Source organism: Coregonus clupeaformis, chromosome 38 (assembly GCF_020615455.1).
Source record: "Coregonus clupeaformis isolate EN_2021a chromosome 38, ASM2061545v1, whole genome shotgun sequence".
NCBI classification, from domain to species: Eukaryota; Metazoa; Chordata; class Actinopteri; order Salmoniformes; family Salmonidae; genus Coregonus; species Coregonus clupeaformis.
In genome coordinates this window covers 3,694,046-3,710,967 of record NC_059229.1, presented here as the reverse complement: position 1 = coordinate 3,710,967, position 16,922 = coordinate 3,694,046, and the positions used below count along the sequence as shown (strand labels likewise).

Sequence of the window (16,922 nt, the reverse complement as noted above, 5' to 3'; positions counted from 1 at the left end):
AAATAAAAAAGCAGACACTGAATATCCCTTTCAACATGGTGAAGTTATTCATTGCACTTTGGATGGTGTGTTAATACACCCAGTCACTACAAAGATACAGGCGTCCTTCCCAACTCAGTTGCCGGAGAGGAAGGAAACTGCTCAGGGATTTTACCATGAGGCCAATGGTGACTACAGAGTTTAATGGCGTGATGGGAGGGGATTAAATTATCTGGCCCACGTTACCCCGGTGGGAGGAGTTTGCCGTGGCTGAAAAGTGGCCGGGATGCCTCTGGGGCATGAGCCAGGTACCCCTTTAAAAGCAGATGAAATTGACTCAAAACAAAGTGATCTTGGTCAAGCATGCAGAGTAATGATTTAGGATTCTGAGTTTTCATATGCATAGGCCTAAGTGTTTGGTCGTGATAAAATCCCCATATGTGCTTCAGCTGCCTTCCAAGTGTTTGAAAATTCAAACATTTTATGGAAAAACATGTTGTAGGCCTATGTTCATGAACTATGCACCATGCTGCCTGTTGACAATATGATCCGGCATTTGAAATGGTCGTTCAGTCTAATCGAACCCCCTGAATATCCAGCAGGTGCGAGCGTTTAGTAATTAGAAAAAAGTCCGGAACTAAGGATATTTATAGGGACGTGACCGACAGTCTGTACTTCCTTTCTACTGAGTCCACAAACAATCCGCGGTGGTGAGTATGCCTAGGCCACGGGTGTTATGTCAATTTGTTGCGCAATCGTATACCTATAACAACAGGTCGGCGATTAACTTTTAAAAAGTTAGTGCCTAACATTTCTACTTGCATCTGGTCTTTTACAGGCTATACCAAATGCAATCCAAAAGGGTTTAGCAACAGAATTGCTTATGTATGTGCACGCTAGACAAACATCTGCAATCTGTGTTTGGCGCCCAGTTTCTAGACCGATATATAAGTAAAACAATAACCTAAATGCAATTGAGCATTTTTACCGACCTGTGTCTACAGCCTGGTCTCATGGACTAGATGTAACTTAGTAAATGTAAATCCGGGACACTGTAGTGTAGTATGTTATGTTTGGTACTGTTACATAAGACCGACCGTTACTTAAGCCAAAACCAAAATAGTTAATGTTTGGGGTGGGCGTATAACGCTGACGACTTTAACATTTTGGGTAATAAGCAACTTCAACTACTTACTACTGTTTAGCTACTTTGGACATACTTAACCCCTAATGCTTAGCTAACATTATCTAGGCTATCTAGTGAACGTTGGCCACAACAAATTGGAATTTGTAAGATGTTGTACATTAGGCAAGTTTGTAACATATCGTACGACTTGTAATTTGTAACATACCATACGAAATGGATGACTGACATCCACAAATGTAATACATACCATACGAAATGTAACATACCTAATGGAGAGTTTTGGGTTTACATACAGAATAATACAAAATGCTCTGAGACCAGGTTGGTGCCTGTTTGGGGATGCTTCTGTCTGTATATCAGTGGATGGACAGTTCTGATAAGGAATGGATGTTTTGCATCCCCCAGGAAATAATTTCAGATCTTATTGTTAAGTACCACCTCCCCTGGTAGATTTTTATTTTATTAGCTAACAATTTCTTAACCTTAACCTAATTCTCTTTACCTTATAGTTAAAGTCAATTGACAATCTGTATCCCAGCTAGACAACCTCTAGGCAGTGCAGTAGGGAGGTCTTCCCAGTAGGAATACAGAGTCATAACTGACTTGGTTTATTTTTCTCCTTTAGTCATGGTTCTTCCTGGGCTTCAGGTTTGGAGATGGATACTCTTTGCCTGCATTCACTGGATTTGTGTCTGTCAAGAAACTGCAGGACCGTAAGTAAATCTGCGGTCACAGAAGTTAGAATTTAGTCATCACACTTAAGTCTCTCGTCTTGGTTTAACACTCTCTCTGTTGGAGCAGATTTAGAGCAACTTTTCTGCAGATCTTTATCTCCACAGTATTTTTCACCTAGGTTTGTGTTTAGAGGTATCATCTCATTAGGTAGTGATTTTCCTGTGTTCTCTGTAGGGTTTATATGGTAGCCATTCCTGCAGTGATCCAGGCAGGCTCAGAGGCCAAGCTTTGTGCCAGCCTTCTGCAGCCCAACGAGACCCTGGTCATGACCATATCTCTGATGGCCGACGAGCAGAACAATATACTTCTCCACAAGCGTTCTGACCAAGAGTTTCATCGCTGCTTCCAGTTTCAGGTCAGCCCAGCACTGGGGGACATCCACAACCATTCCAATAAGAGTGGACTGGACTTCTCAGCTTTGAATCTCTTAGTTTCTTGGTGCAATGCCAGCTTATTTTATGGGAAATATCAATGTGGTGGCCTACCATAACTTTTCTGGGATTCAGGCTCAAATTTGTACCAGGTTTTGATTGAATGCTACTATATACTATCTAGACAATTGATATATGACACTTCTCCAAAGCAACTTACAATAAGGGGAGTGCATAATGTGATCCCTGCAGGAGTTAAATGCTCTACCTTGAAGTTGCTAGTGGCACGCTCTTACCAACTGGGCCACACGGCACCACATTTTAATGTCCTATGTTGTTGGTCCATTAGTTCACCAGTGTTGTGCTCTTCCTCCCTGACAGGCCCCTCATGTGAAGAGTGACAAAGTGCAAAACTTCAAGGTGGAGGTTCGAGGTGACACGTTTCTATCAACAGAGGAGAGGAAGGTCATGATCAAACCCTACAGCCCCATGACATTCATCCAAACGGACAAACCAATCTATAACCCAGGACAAACAGGTGATGTTAGAGCCAGTACACCTTTAGTCTGGTTGCTAAGAAACAGGACAATTAGGTGATGTCATGTTCTAGAATGGTTTACTCCAGGAGTTCCAAAACTTTTTGGGCCCCAGACCCCATTTTGATATCAACTTTCCATGACCCCACCATGTTCCCTTTCTTTATTTGGGGCTATGACCGTATATTACAATCTGAAGGAAGTCTGGTTTGAAGTGATTGGAAGGTATTGAGAACTTCAGAAGATAATCAGGCAATAGTTGTATGATCTTCTGTGTAGAAAAGAACACATCATCGTTAATGATCTTCCCCCAGTCTGATTTGGTGCCTGGTCCTGTCCACTCTGTTCTAACAAGTCATGCGTGGCTTATGAACATTGGAGAGGGAAACGGACGCCTGAAAAGCTTCATTCAGGAATGGGGTGCAGATACAGGAAAACCCACTGTGGGGTCACTCAGGATATGTACACTGGAACGGAGTTTGAACCGACATGCCACATGTTACGAGATGTTCCTCTCATGGACATAATTGGATAGTGTAAATATATTCAGAACTCGCAGTGCAGTTTTCCTTCATCTGCAATTGATTGAATTGGGGCCTTAGTACCAACAGTGTAAAATATTATCCAGAGTAGCTGTGACAAGTTCTCCTTACTTCACCAGTTTCCCTGGTTTTCCAGAAATACCGGGTGAAAGATTCCTGGAATCAGGATGGGAGTCCTCCAACCAGGATTTCTGGAAACCTTGGAATTTTCAGTTGTCCGACATGATGCTTCTAAAATTCTCATTTTCTTGTCATCGGCTTTTTACAGTGCATTTTAGAGTCGTCACCTTGGATACCAATTTTAGCCCTGTCAATCAGCTGGTGAGTGTTGAAAATGTAATATTGAAAACATTCCTTCAGATCGGTGTCTACTATTTCAAACCAAAATACGGATACAGAAGTATCACAACTGTGATGGGCATAGCAATCAAGTATTATGTAACACAAGGTACAGCAATCAACCAGTCAGGACATGGGGTTTCCATTCATATAGGTCAGATTGGAATGTATGGGATCATCTTTTCCTGAGACTGAATTCATGTACTAAATTGACATTAGTCCCACTAAGCCAATCACCTGTCTAGTTCCTATAGTTGTAGACCGTTATGCTCCTCTGATGTTTTGGAGTTATTCATGAACCCATCTCTTGTCTTTGCCCTTCACAGTACAACATTGTGGAACTTGAGGTAAGACCCTTCCAAGTCTAACTTTATGATGACTGTCACTGTAAATACTGCAACATTAGGACTCCACCCGCTAGCTAGGTCGTCATTAATTTCCACCTACTGTGGAAGTTAGCTAAATACTTCCAATCAGCTTTGTGTGTTCTGGGCCCCCTTCAGTAGGCCAATGTTGCAGATGGAAATGTCATGAAAAGAGCTGACTCCTGTATACTGTTATCTTGTTCTATGAACCAACAGGATGTTAATCAGAACAGGATTGGACAGTGGCTCAACACTACATCCAGTGGCAACATTTTGCAGCTTTCTCACCCCCTGAACTCTGAAGCACCTGTAGGATCCTATGCCATTGTAGTGTGGATTGGTCAAGACAAAATATACCAGAACTTCAAGGTAGAAAAGTATGGTAGGTTGAGCTTTTTTCTCTTACCTGTCATGCTAGGTAATGTTATGTCTCTGGCAGTTGAATCAATGCATCACAATCCTGGAACATTCTAGAGTTGACTGCTGTTCTCTTATCTGTAGTTCTGCCAAAGTTTGAGATCAAAATGAACCTCACCAACGAGATCAGCATTGTTCAAGAAGAGTATGAAGTGGAAGTGTGTGCCAAGTGAGTAAACGCTAACGGAGATTTCAATGCACTGTAGTTACAAGGTGATGTGTAACTCCACTAAATGTAATAATCTAATAATCGCATTATGCTAATGCAGACCTGGGTTCTAATAAGTAATTTTAATACTTCGAAATGTGAAAGATTTAAGTATTTGGTTATTCTTTCTTTGAAAATACAAGTAATTTTTGGATAAACACTTGGAAAGTATTGGCATGTATTTGAAAATACTCAAATTCAAATAATGACTTAAAATACAAATACTTCAATATGCATGTAAGCTACTTGAACCCAGGTCTTCACTAATGACACATGCTAATTATTGAAGACCTACAATGCTACTGCTCAATGTCCTGAACTGCTGCTATTAATCCCTGACACTTCAAACGTTTGCTACAGTGGCATTTACATGAACAGCTGGTTCTGTATTCATAAAGCATCCCAGATTGGGATTGCTGCTCTAGGATCCGGTCCCCCCATGACATGTGACCTTGTTCATTATGATCCAAAAGTTCAAACTGATCCCTTTCTGAGTGGCTTTATGAATGTGGGTCCAGATTCATGGCCTGTTGAACACTTGACTTAAGCCTACAGGTATGCACAAACCTTTGTCTCGTATTAGGTTTTTAATATGGTGATTGTCGACGTAGGAAATTGTTTGATTCTTTTGTCTTATGAATTGAAATCAGGTACACGTATGGACAGCCTGTACCTGGTAAAGCAGGGTTAAAGTTGTGCCGACTCTTGGGGGACAATGTAGTGATACCGATAACAATTGATGAGAAACATCCACAAGGAGTTCCTGATTACACACCTCCCTGCCACAAAGAGTCAATAGAGGTCTGTATGCTGTCATAAAACGATCATTAGTAGGACTGTTTATACCAACATTACATTTTAATTTATTTAACTTGGATCTTAATGTTTGATTGAATTAATTTAAATCTGTTCTTGTTTGGTTCTGCTTGCTTTTCCCAGATGGACCAAACTGGCTGTGCTTCCTATGTCTTCAACATGGCAATTTTCACAAAGAATTTAGGAGAGAAATTGCTGGGAGACGTGTTTAGTTTCCATGCAGAAGTACAGGAGGGGGGGACAGGTTAGTATTATCACAATCATTGGTAACATTGCTGTCAAATGATGTGTTTTATTGAGTAAATGACATGAAATAACTAGTGCATGTTTCATTAGATCAGGGTTTCCCCAAACTCTGTCCTGGGGCCCACCCTGGGTGCACGTTTTGGTTTTTGCCCTAGCACTACACAGCTGACTCAAATAACCAACTCATCATGACGCTTTGATTATTTGAATCAGCTGTAGTGCTATGGCAAAAAACCTAAACATGCACCCACGGGGGACCCCGGGACTGAGTTGGAGGGACTCTGCGTTAGATTATGAAGATTGGCAAGAATGAGCTGTTTGACCTTTGGTGCTACAGCGTTGTTTTATAGAATGCTGTTTTATTGTCGTCTGTTTATAATATCCTGTGTAAGCTGTACTGCAATTCAGTTTCTGCATTTTGAACTGCCATTGTGCATTGTGTTGGCTCTGGTAATTGTGAAATATACCATCCTATTATTTATTTTCCTTTGACAGGTATTACACGGTCAGAGGAAAAACGCATAGCGCTCTCCTATGTGATTGGAGAACTCTCATTTGTCGACACGCCCCAAATCTATGCGCATGGATCAATTATTGAGGGCAAGGTAAGTCCAAATAGTGTTTCTGTTGCATTCTGGAGGGCATTTGTTCTTTGCCCTGCTTGCTGAACTACCAGTATGTGTTAGTTAATGACATGTAGCGTCACTTCATTCATACAACTCCCCCCTTTTCCTCAGATATATGCTGTTCACTTCAACAACACACCCATCTCTGACATGTTAGTCTACCTGTTGGAGGAGAAGGGCTGGTCCTCATATCTACAACTACAGAACCTAACCACGGACAGTCGTGGTATTGCCAGGTTCTCCCTAAACACAACCAGTATGCCCAAAGAGAATATTAACCTCATAGTAAGTATGATTCCTTCTAGGTTTTGACAGCCTCTTTATGCTCAAGACCAACTCAGCCCTTGATCCTACGCCAGCGTTTTCCCTAACTGTCCTGGGGACCCCAAGGGGTGCATGTTTTGATTTTGCCATAGCACTACACGGCTGATTCAAATAACAGACTCTTTATCAAGATTTGATTAATTTGAATTAGCTGTGTAGTGCTAGAGCAAAAAACAAAATGTGCACCGCTTGGGGTCCCCAGGACAGAGTTGGGGGAAACGCTACCCTAAGGCCTATCATGGTCTTGTGGGGATCTGAGAAGATTGAATTGGTAATATTAGCATGGTGGAACTTCCACCAAGCCTATCAGGGGGTAAGGTGGATCTGTTACCATTGCTTACATCTGTCCTCCCCTCATATCACCACTGTATGTAGAACATAGGGTCTCGGGGTTGATTTAGGATTTGTCCTTTAGACTCCTCCTCTTGTTCCTTTACAGGTAAGTGACACCCCACAAGTGGAGTACCAAGGATACAGGGTCCCCTATTTCAACAGAGGGCGTCACGTACTCTCACTGATCCAGCCCGCTGCCCCTGACAGTAAACCCTCCAGCTCCCTGGTTATTCAGAAGATGGAGAAACCACTGGCATGTGGGGAGGAAGGGTCAATCACCATCCACTATGCCATCGTAGGGGAGACCGTCCCAAAGGGCTCTGTGGATGTCCTCTACCTGGTGAGTAGAACCCAGGAACTAGTTGACAACTTCCAAACCCAGGGTGGCTCCCAAATGGAACCATATTTCCTAGTTGCACTACTTTTGACCAGGATCATTTCAGACATTGCCCAAGCCTCGCACTTTTCAAAAGGATGTTCCTATACAACACAAACTCCTAATCATCCAGGCTAAACCTTAGTATTAGCCACCTAGATAACATAAGCCACAGCAAATTGGACTTCGTAACATATCATACATCTCGTAACCTATACGAAATGGATGGACATCCACATAACATCATACTAATTGCTGTGTCCTGGATTTGTTTACCACGTCTACCCCTTGAGTCCAGGTTGCATCATCTCCTTTCTGAGTTGATGACAACTGTTTCCCCCTTTCTCTCCAGGCCTTATCCAGAGGGGTGATAGTTCAGCATGGACACAAGAACGTTACTGTGCAGCAGGACAGTCCTGGTGAGTGAGTTTCATTAAGTGATTCTGAACTGTCTGGAAGGCGCTTGATGGCAGTGTGACCTGCTCTTGCGTTGCAGTAGCTGAGGGTGAAGTCACCTTGAAGTTGGCAGTGGTTCCAGAGATGGCGCCGGTGGTTCAGCTCCTGGTGTACAGTATGCTACCCAGTGAGACTGTCATCGCCCACAGCATGAACTTCCCCACTGAGAAATGCTTCAGGAACAAGGTGTGCACATCACAAACATTGTTCTCATTTTATGTTGGGTATGAAGTGTCAATTATTTCCATGCACATAGATACTGTATCATACCTGCAGTAAAAGTGTATAATGTGTATGCCAGGTGTTGGTGGAGTTCTCCCCCTCCAATGCGGTCCCAGGGGAGGAGAACACCCTGCATCTCTCTGCCCAGCCCGGTTCCCTCTGTGGCCTCAGCGCTGTGGACCAGAGTGTTGGCATCATGGCGCCAGGGAAGAGGCTGGATGCTGATAAGGTAACAGAGCTCACTGACGTGAACAACAGTCCTACCACCATACCGACTGTTTTGGTGGTGCTGGCAATACAACCAGCCTCAGGGGAAGAACCATTGACCACAGCAGACATGGAATGGGTCTGTTCACTGTTGGTCATTTGGTGTGCTTTTATCAAAGGTAATGGGACTTATTCTCTGGCTTGAGGCCCTCTTTCTATTGACTGGAAATCACCTCACTATTGTTACATAATGAGGTAATATTCTGGGTTGTGTTCATCAGGACACTTTTCTCGACGTTTGGCAATGGGAAACAAAATGGAGGTTATTTCTTAGTCCAAGTAGTCCCTCCCTGTTTCAGTCTGTTCTGTTTGGTCCCCAAGAACGTCATTTCACTCCTTCCCATATTGTCCCATTCCAGATATTTGATTTGTTACCAGTCAAGGAGACAACCTATATTCCCTACGAGCTTGAAGATTCAGTAGCATGTTTCCGTGTAAGACCAAGGAGATCCATAATGCCGTACCCAGATGGAAAGTCTGGGGAGACAAATGATCCTTATGCAGTTTTTCAGGTAAATTCCTTCAAAGCCTCTTTATTGCTCTGGGAAGAATCAGTCACCATACCGTTACGATGTGTTCAACTTACAGGTTACATTGCTAAAATAGCCTGAGGCTAGAACACAATGTACAGTGACAAATAAAACTTTTTAAATAATTTGATGGCATTTTCTAGGCACTGGGACTGAAGCTGGCGACTAATCTGGATATAAGAATACCTTCCTGCCTCAGTTACCAGGGGAACCAGTACCATCGCTCCTATGGTGAGATGTCCTAACCAACCCTTATTCTCATTGCTAGAAGTCTTCAATGAATCTTGGGAAATGGATTACTAACACAGCCTGGTTAAAGTGGTCAGAACACTGCATGCGCTCACTGTTGAGCAAAGCATTCAGTCCATTTTAACTTGAGAATAATAGAGCATCAGTGATTTGTGTTAGTAGCTTACAGACCTATGGCCGGGCCTGGATCAGCGGGTCCTAGACTTGAAATGGCTATAGCTGGTGGAGTTGCCCCAACACCTCCGCCACCCATACAGACGGTCCGTACATTCTTCCCTGAGACATGGATTTGGGATCTTGTGGAAGTTGGGTAAGTGCTCTGCACAGTGAGGCTAGCCTTGGGTGAAAACCCTCTTAGCTAGATTAGGAACCTGAACCTCTTTAAACTGTAGTACAGAGTAGGCCAGGTTTCTCTTAGGAAAGAGCTCCTTTTACCTCAATGGGTCTCCCTGGTTAGATAAAGCTTAAATGCATTCGAAACGGTGTTCATATAATTGGTACAGTCCTACTCCACTCTCTATTGGACACTTGGTGGCTTTCTGTTTAAACTCTAACCTCTGTATTCCAGGGAGTCTGGATCAGCAGACGTCCCCCTGACAGTCCCAGACACCATCACCACCTGGGAGACGGAGGTCTTCTGCCTGGCCCCCCAGTGGCTTTGGTCTGGCTCCTCTGGTGGAGCTGACGGTCTTTCAGCCGTTTTCCTGGAGATCACCCTGCCCTACTCAGTCATCCGGGAGAGCACTTTGAGCTGAAGGCCACTGTGTTCAACTACCTCTCCAAGTGCATCATGGTACGGCACTGCACCAGGATCGTATTTTGTTTTTGTCAGACCATGTTATCTTACAAAGTGTTCCTCTTCGGCAGGTTTCTGTGACTCCGGCTCTCTCCTCAGACTACACTCTCACACCCTTGAATGACGTCCACTACTCCTCATGCCTGTGTGCCAATGGACGAAAGACCTTCAGTTGGACAATGGCACCCTCTGTCCTGGGTAAGTCTCCCGTCAACCGTTCAAACAGCAGAATGGATGTCAACCTGAGTTGTGTACTGTCACTGTGTTGGATGTTGTGTAACCTGTGGTGTCTGCCAATGTGTGTAGGGGGTTTTGAACGTGTCCGTTAGTGCAGCGGCTGTCCATTCCCACACTGCGTGTGACCATGAGATTGTGAACGTACCGGAGAGAGGACGCGTTGACACAGTCACACGGAGCCTGCTGGTGACGGTATGTAGTTTGCTGCTGGGAACTAACCGTTAGGTTGCACAGATTGTCTAGTGTAACTGCCTCTGAAAAGAATCCCTCTCCTGTCCTCCAGGCTGAGGGAACAGAGAAGACCGACACCTACAACTGGTTGCTGTGTCCAACTGGTCAGTAATGAATGAATGTTCACGGTTGTTCGACGTGCTCTTCGCCATTCATCTTATCATCTTTGTGTCCACAGGAGAAGCTCTGACAGAGGAGGTGGAACTGCAACTCCCCCAGAATGTGGTGGATGGATCTGATAGAATTTCCCTCACCGTTCTGGGTAAAATAAACTATGGTTTGTTTAGAGGTGTAGTGGTGGGAAGACAACCCTTCTGCGGTGATAATGCTGCTGTTTGCTGAAGAGGACCGTCTTACAGAATCCCCTTGTTTCTCTGTAGGGGACATCCTGGGTCGGGCCCTCAACAACCTGGATGGACTGTTGCAGATGCCGTATGGGTGTGGAGAGCAGAATATGGCCCTCCTCTCCCCCAATATCTACATCCTGGAGTACCTGAGGAACACAGGGCAGCTCACCCCAGCCATCCTAGACAAGGCCACCAAGTTCCTCACTAGTGGTAGGAGTGTCCCTCTTTGAATCTGGCTAATATTTATTATAGACAAACTTACTGAAACAGGGCTGGATTTGTCCAGTAAGAGGTTTCTCCAGTGTGCCCTAATGACTAGGACCCTGTTTCATGTAAATGATGGAGCTACAGTACAGATGACATCACTGACCCAACACATGGAGGGACTTCCACATGGTTTCTCACTGAAATCATTTGATCGTAGAATATTGACACTCTGTCCCAAATGGCAGCGTATTGCTTACATAGTGCACTATTTTCCTGTCTCAAGTAGTTCACTATATAGGGCAGGACTCAACCCTGTTCCTGGAGAGATACTGTCCTGTAAGGCTTCACTCAACCCTACTCTAACTGACCTTTTTTAAATAATTAGCTGAATGGGGTTAATTACAACTTGGGTTGGAGTGAGAACCTACATGAGGGTATCTCTCCAGGAACAGGGTTGAAGAGCCCTGATATAGAGAGCCATTTGGGGCACAAACCCAGTGACTATATAAAATTGACCAAGTGGTTGTTCACTCTAAAAACCCACCGACAGGTTACCAAAGGCAGCTGAACTACAAGAATGCTGACGGTGCATACAGCACGTTTGGACAAGGCTTGGGGAACACTTGGTGAGTACTTGGCTTGTAAACAACTGTCTGTTTCAATGAAGTAGTGGCCAATCAAATGGCATCGTCTCTGGCAGGGAGACCATGGCTATGTAATGTGAAGCTTTAAATCATGTTTATGACCATCTTATGTGGATATTATGACTGCTTTTAAATCAAGTTATTTCTTCAGGCTGACTGCTTTTGTCTTGAGATCCTTTGGCAAAGCACGGTCTTTCATCTATATTGACCCGGCAAAAATGGAGCAATCCAAGACTTGGCTGGAAAGTCAACAAGGCAAACATGGCTGTTTCAGAATTTTGGGGAAACTCTTTAACAACAGAATGAAGGTATTTATATTGCTAATAAACTGAACGATGTTAGACTTAGTCTGTTTCTGCAGACCGTCATAAAGTTTGATTTCAACAATTGTATCAGGCTAGATAGTTAGTATTTTGACATTGTTTTATAGGGTGGCGTGACGGATGAAGTCACACTGACTGCTTACGTCACTGCTTCAATGCTGGAGCTCGACATGTCAGTGTCGGTAAGTAACCTCACTCCATATAAACATTGATTCTCACTCCAGCAACGTTGTTACAGGCTACTAATTTAGCTTCCTGTATGAAGTCTGTATACATCTTACAGATTATACAATGTAGTGAGTTACAGGGGAATTGTTATTTCTTTGAACGTAGCCTATGAAATGACAAAGAATGGGCTTTACCATGAACACATCTGAATGGTATAGTTCTGCTACTATTGATATTAGACTCAATATGCTACTATGAAGTGTCTCAATGTGCTGCTGTTATTCTGTGCTCCAGGATCCTGTTGTGGACCGCAGCTTGTCTTGCCTGAAGAACTCGACCAGTGATTTGTCCAACACCTACACTACTGCTCTGCTGGCCTACACCTTCACCCTGGCAGGGGACATGGAGACACGGGCCCAGCTTCTGCAGCACCTCAACACCATCTCATTACAAGAGGGTGAGCTAAATCCTGGTCCAAGATCTGTTAGTGCTGCCTTGATTGAGCTTGCCTGGACAATCGATTACTCCTAAAAGTGCAAACCCTCGGCCCGTCTGGCACTCCAGAGAGGCCCAATCAAACGGCCAGTAAAAGTGTTTTTAAGAACAAATACACTTTGAACTGACTGTCAGAGTTGTTTTGGGCATAAAATGAATTGGAGGTCAGAACTTTGTATTATGATGAATAAGCAGTCCTTATTCTGACTTGTGCGCTCTCCTCGACCCTCAGGGGGTCTCCTGCACTGGTCCCAGTCCTCCTCAGAGACCTCACCATCCCTTGAGGTGGAGATCAGCGCCTACGTTCTACTGGCGTCCCTCAGTGCCTCTCCTCTGTCTACCTCTGACCTGGGCTACGCTTCCCGCATCGTCAGGTGGCTGGTGAGGCAGCAGAACGCCTACGGAGGCTTCTCCTCCACACAGGTATACTTCCCAAACACATTGGTCTGAAATGGCACCCTGTGCTGTGCACTAGTAGAGACATTATTACTTTGACTTCTATCAGACCACAGGCATGTGCTCTTCATGTCCAGCCTGGTGAGGCTAACTTCCACTGATACAGAGCCATGGAATTGGGAAATGGTCACTCATGTAGAAATCAACCCTTTCTGTAAAATGGGCTCTTTAATTTTGAAGTGATTTTCCTGTGGTCTGTTTAGGACACGGTGGTGGCCCTCCAGGCCCTGGCTCTCTACTCCACCAGGGTGTTCAGTAGAGGAGGAGCCAGCACAGTGACAGTACAGTCTCCCCAGTGGGCATCAGTACCTCTTCTATGTGAACCAAAACAACAAGCTTCTGTACCAGGAGGGGCGCTGCAGGACACAGAAGGGAAGTACAGCATTGAAGTGAAGGGCAGCGCTTGTGCCTCAGTGCAGGTCAGTGAATACACATCTCTCCTCCCAGTCCTGTGGTGCAAGATGCGCTTTAATATAAATTACTGGAAAGATCAAACATAGAAGCTTCTTCTGGCTTGATTTCTAGTTCATTAAATATTTATTGTGCTTATAAAGGTTTGTTTTTGGACAGGATGGTTTCCCTGACTTCCTCTTCTCTTTCCCAGGTGGCGCTCCACTACAACATCCCTACTCCTACCAAAAGCACAACGCTCAGTATCCAGGTGACTCCAGAGGTAGACTGCAACAGCAAGTCTTTGCGACCCAGAGTCACGCTGAAACTCCAGTCTCAGTAAGAATGAAGTACCCGTTTTGTATTCACAGCATTCTTTTAAATGTGTTCATTGACACTTCAGTGTTATTTTGGCGCGTGTCTTACAGAATGGATTTGACCCAAATGAATGATGTTATTGACCTTCCAGTTGATACCTAGGCTTGGATAAGTAACAATAAGATGATGTATCTGGCAGCCTGGTCTTTATGGCTAAAATAATCCAAGTTGCGTGAAGTTGTTGTGCACTCTCCTCAAACAATAGCATGGTATTTTGTCACTGTAATAGCTACTATAAATTGGACAGTGCAGTTAGATTAACAAGAATTTAAAGCTTTCTGCCCAGATAAGACATGTCTGTCCTGGAAAGTTACTTACAACATCATTCTAGTCACATTAGCAACAACCGTCCTGTAGAGGTTATGGCTAAAATAATCCAAGGATCCATTCATTTGATTATTACAAGCGCTTGTCAAAATCCAACTTTATCAATCAGCTCTTTGCTTTCACAGATATCATGGAAAGGAGCTGACCACCAATATGATTATAGTGAATTTGAAAATGCTCTCTGGGTTTTCCCCAGATCCAGACTCTTTGGGGAGGGTGAGTTTTTGTGTGACCTTTATCCATGGAGGTCTTGCCTCATCTGTGACCCTTTCTAACACTGACTGTTTTTGTCCATGCAATATGAATGGCTTGTCTTCACAGCTGAGGGGTTCAAGTCAAGTGGATCGGGTTGATACCAAAGATGACCATGTGTTAACGTACTTGACAGAGGTGAAGGCGAAAACCACCCATCAGTTTGAAATGGTCCGCATAGCACTCTGCAATATAATGGGTGTCATTTCAAAATAATATATATTGATGTACTTGTGGTGACATGTCAGCAAAGCTGAAATGAAACTTCTGCTTAGATCATTTAATGACCAATATGTGTTTTTCTCCCAACAGTTAACATCACTATTTCCTTTCACCATCACCCTGGACATCCTACAGGAGCTCCCAGTACAGAATCTAAAGCCAACGGTGGTCAAGATCTACGACTACTGACCAGCCAACAAGTTGATTTACTAACCCACCCCCAAAACATCATTTTCCATGATTTAAGTAACATTTTTGGTCAACTTCGTGTTCATTTACTGAGACTACATGTACTATGGTTACAGGTGACCAGGCTGAGACGAATATGTCTTCCCTTGCAAAGTAGGAGTTCCAAGCTGGTGAGCTATTTTAAATCTAGAATTATTGGTGATGAATAATTGTTTTCTAGCTGACCCATAAACTATAGCATGTGAGTATAAATGATTTGGGAGCCTATATTCTTTAATCTAATTGCTGGTCTGTTACATTTAATTTATTTGCTCTTCTGCAGATGTAAGATGACATTGAGGTCACACCTGCAACCCTTCAGACCTCTTTCAAGTGCTGAAGTAAATAAATGATAACTGGAAATAAAGTTTTTGCCATTATAACCCTTTTCTGGAGTGTTTGTTTTGGAAGATTGTCACACTGATAAGCAGTGAGTGCTGAGAGTGAATATTGTGGCAGTGGTTCTACTACTGGAGGGAACCTGGCCTTGCCACAGGGGGTACTGGGAACTCATGGACAGAGCAGAATGTCATTGGGGGTTTCAGTTAACAACTATACCTCAGAGAGCTGCTGTTAAGCAGGGATGCCAGCTCTACAAAGGTGGAAATGTTATCGCTCAATTTTGTACACAGCTTTGGTTTCTCTTTTTTTGTTCTGCAGTCTGTCATGGACCCCTGTAGGTTCTTTTTTATTCCTCATCAGGGAATGGGCTCAGAACATTTACCACTAAATTATATAAACAAATCTTCCAAAGGAATGAGTCCTGTCTGTAATCTCCATTAGATGATCTCCTAATGGTGTGGACACCACAGGAAAGATGTGGTCATACATACCTCACAAATCAATTAGATGAACAGAACCATCGACATGAGACTCACACAACGGGTACTATAGAGCCCTGTTGACGACACGACTCACTAAACTATATGAAAGTAATGCATGCTAACATACTGGGATTATGAACAAGTGTGCTGTGAAAAACCTTTTGAAAAGCAGTGAGACTGCCAGATGTTCTGTTTTATGTTCAGAGAAGATGTAACAAGCCCTCTTGATTGGACAGTGCTCAGGAATTCTTAAACTACAGTGAAAATAAACGCAACATGTAAAGTGTTGGTATTTTCATGAGCTGAAGTAAAAGATCCCGAAATGTTCATAAACAAAGCTTCTCTCATTTGTGCACATTTGTTTACACCCCTGTTAGTGAGCATTTCTCCTTTGCCAAGATGATCTACCCTGACAGGTGGGGCATATCAAGAAGCTGATTAAAGAGACTGATCATTACAGGTACCACCATGTGCTTGGGGCATAAGGCCACTCTAAAATGTGCAGTTTTGTCACGCAACACAATGTCTCAAGTTTTCAGGAGCGTGCAATTGTCATGCTGACTGCAGGAATGTCCACCACGAGCTGTTGCCAGAATTGAATGTTTCATTTCTCTACCATTAAGCTGTGTCTAACGTCATTTTAGAGAATTTGCCAGTACGACCAACCGCCTCAACCGCAGACCACGTGTAACCACGCCAGCCCAGGAACTCCACATCCGGTTGCTTCACCTGCGGGGATTGTCTGAGACCAGCCACCCCGAACAGCTGATGAAACTGGAGTATTTCTGTCTAGTAAAGGCTTTTTGTGGGGAAAATATTTCTGATTGGCTGGGCCTATGCCCCACCCATGGCTGTGCATCCCTGCCCAGTCATGTGAAATCCATAGATAAGGGCCTCATTTATTTCAACTGACTGGTTTCCTTATTTGAACTGTAGAAATCTTGTTGCATTTATATTTTTGATCAGTATATTAAAGATCTATGGATACATATCACACCCACTTCGTGGTCACTTATGGGTAGAATGATAAAGTGCATTCTATCCAAAAGCGCAAACTCTGATTAGAACTGCGACAATCAGTTGGATCCAGTTATGCAGTGGTCAACAAACCCCCTGTAGTCTCCTGGGGGTACTCAATCACTTGGCGATGAGTCCCAGGGGTGTGGTACACTCCCCATTGTTAATCCCAAATGGACCTCTGGCCCCTACACATCCTAGTTCTGGTTGATCAGAAGGATTACATCAGTGTGTTAGGTCGCTATTTGGTTTGGGAACAAAGAACTTTAAGTGCAGATTATTGTATAGGACAATAT

At 43.7% G+C, this 16,922-nt stretch overlaps 1 protein-coding gene and 1 pseudogene across 1 annotated transcript in view; both read left to right on the top strand.

The window, feature by feature from the left end:
* Positions 1-15,139, top strand: part of LOC123482802 (alpha-2-macroglobulin-like) — a 38,915-nt gene extending 23,776 nt beyond the window's left edge. The window contains exon 37 of the mRNA XM_045211717.1: positions 15,069-15,139. The gene's annotated coding sequence lies outside the window, so the exon portion shown is untranslated. The remainder of the gene's footprint in view (positions 1-15,068) is intronic.
* Positions 592-14,746, top strand: LOC123481319 (annotated as a pseudogene).
* Positions 15,140-16,922: the final 1,783 nt, after the last annotated feature.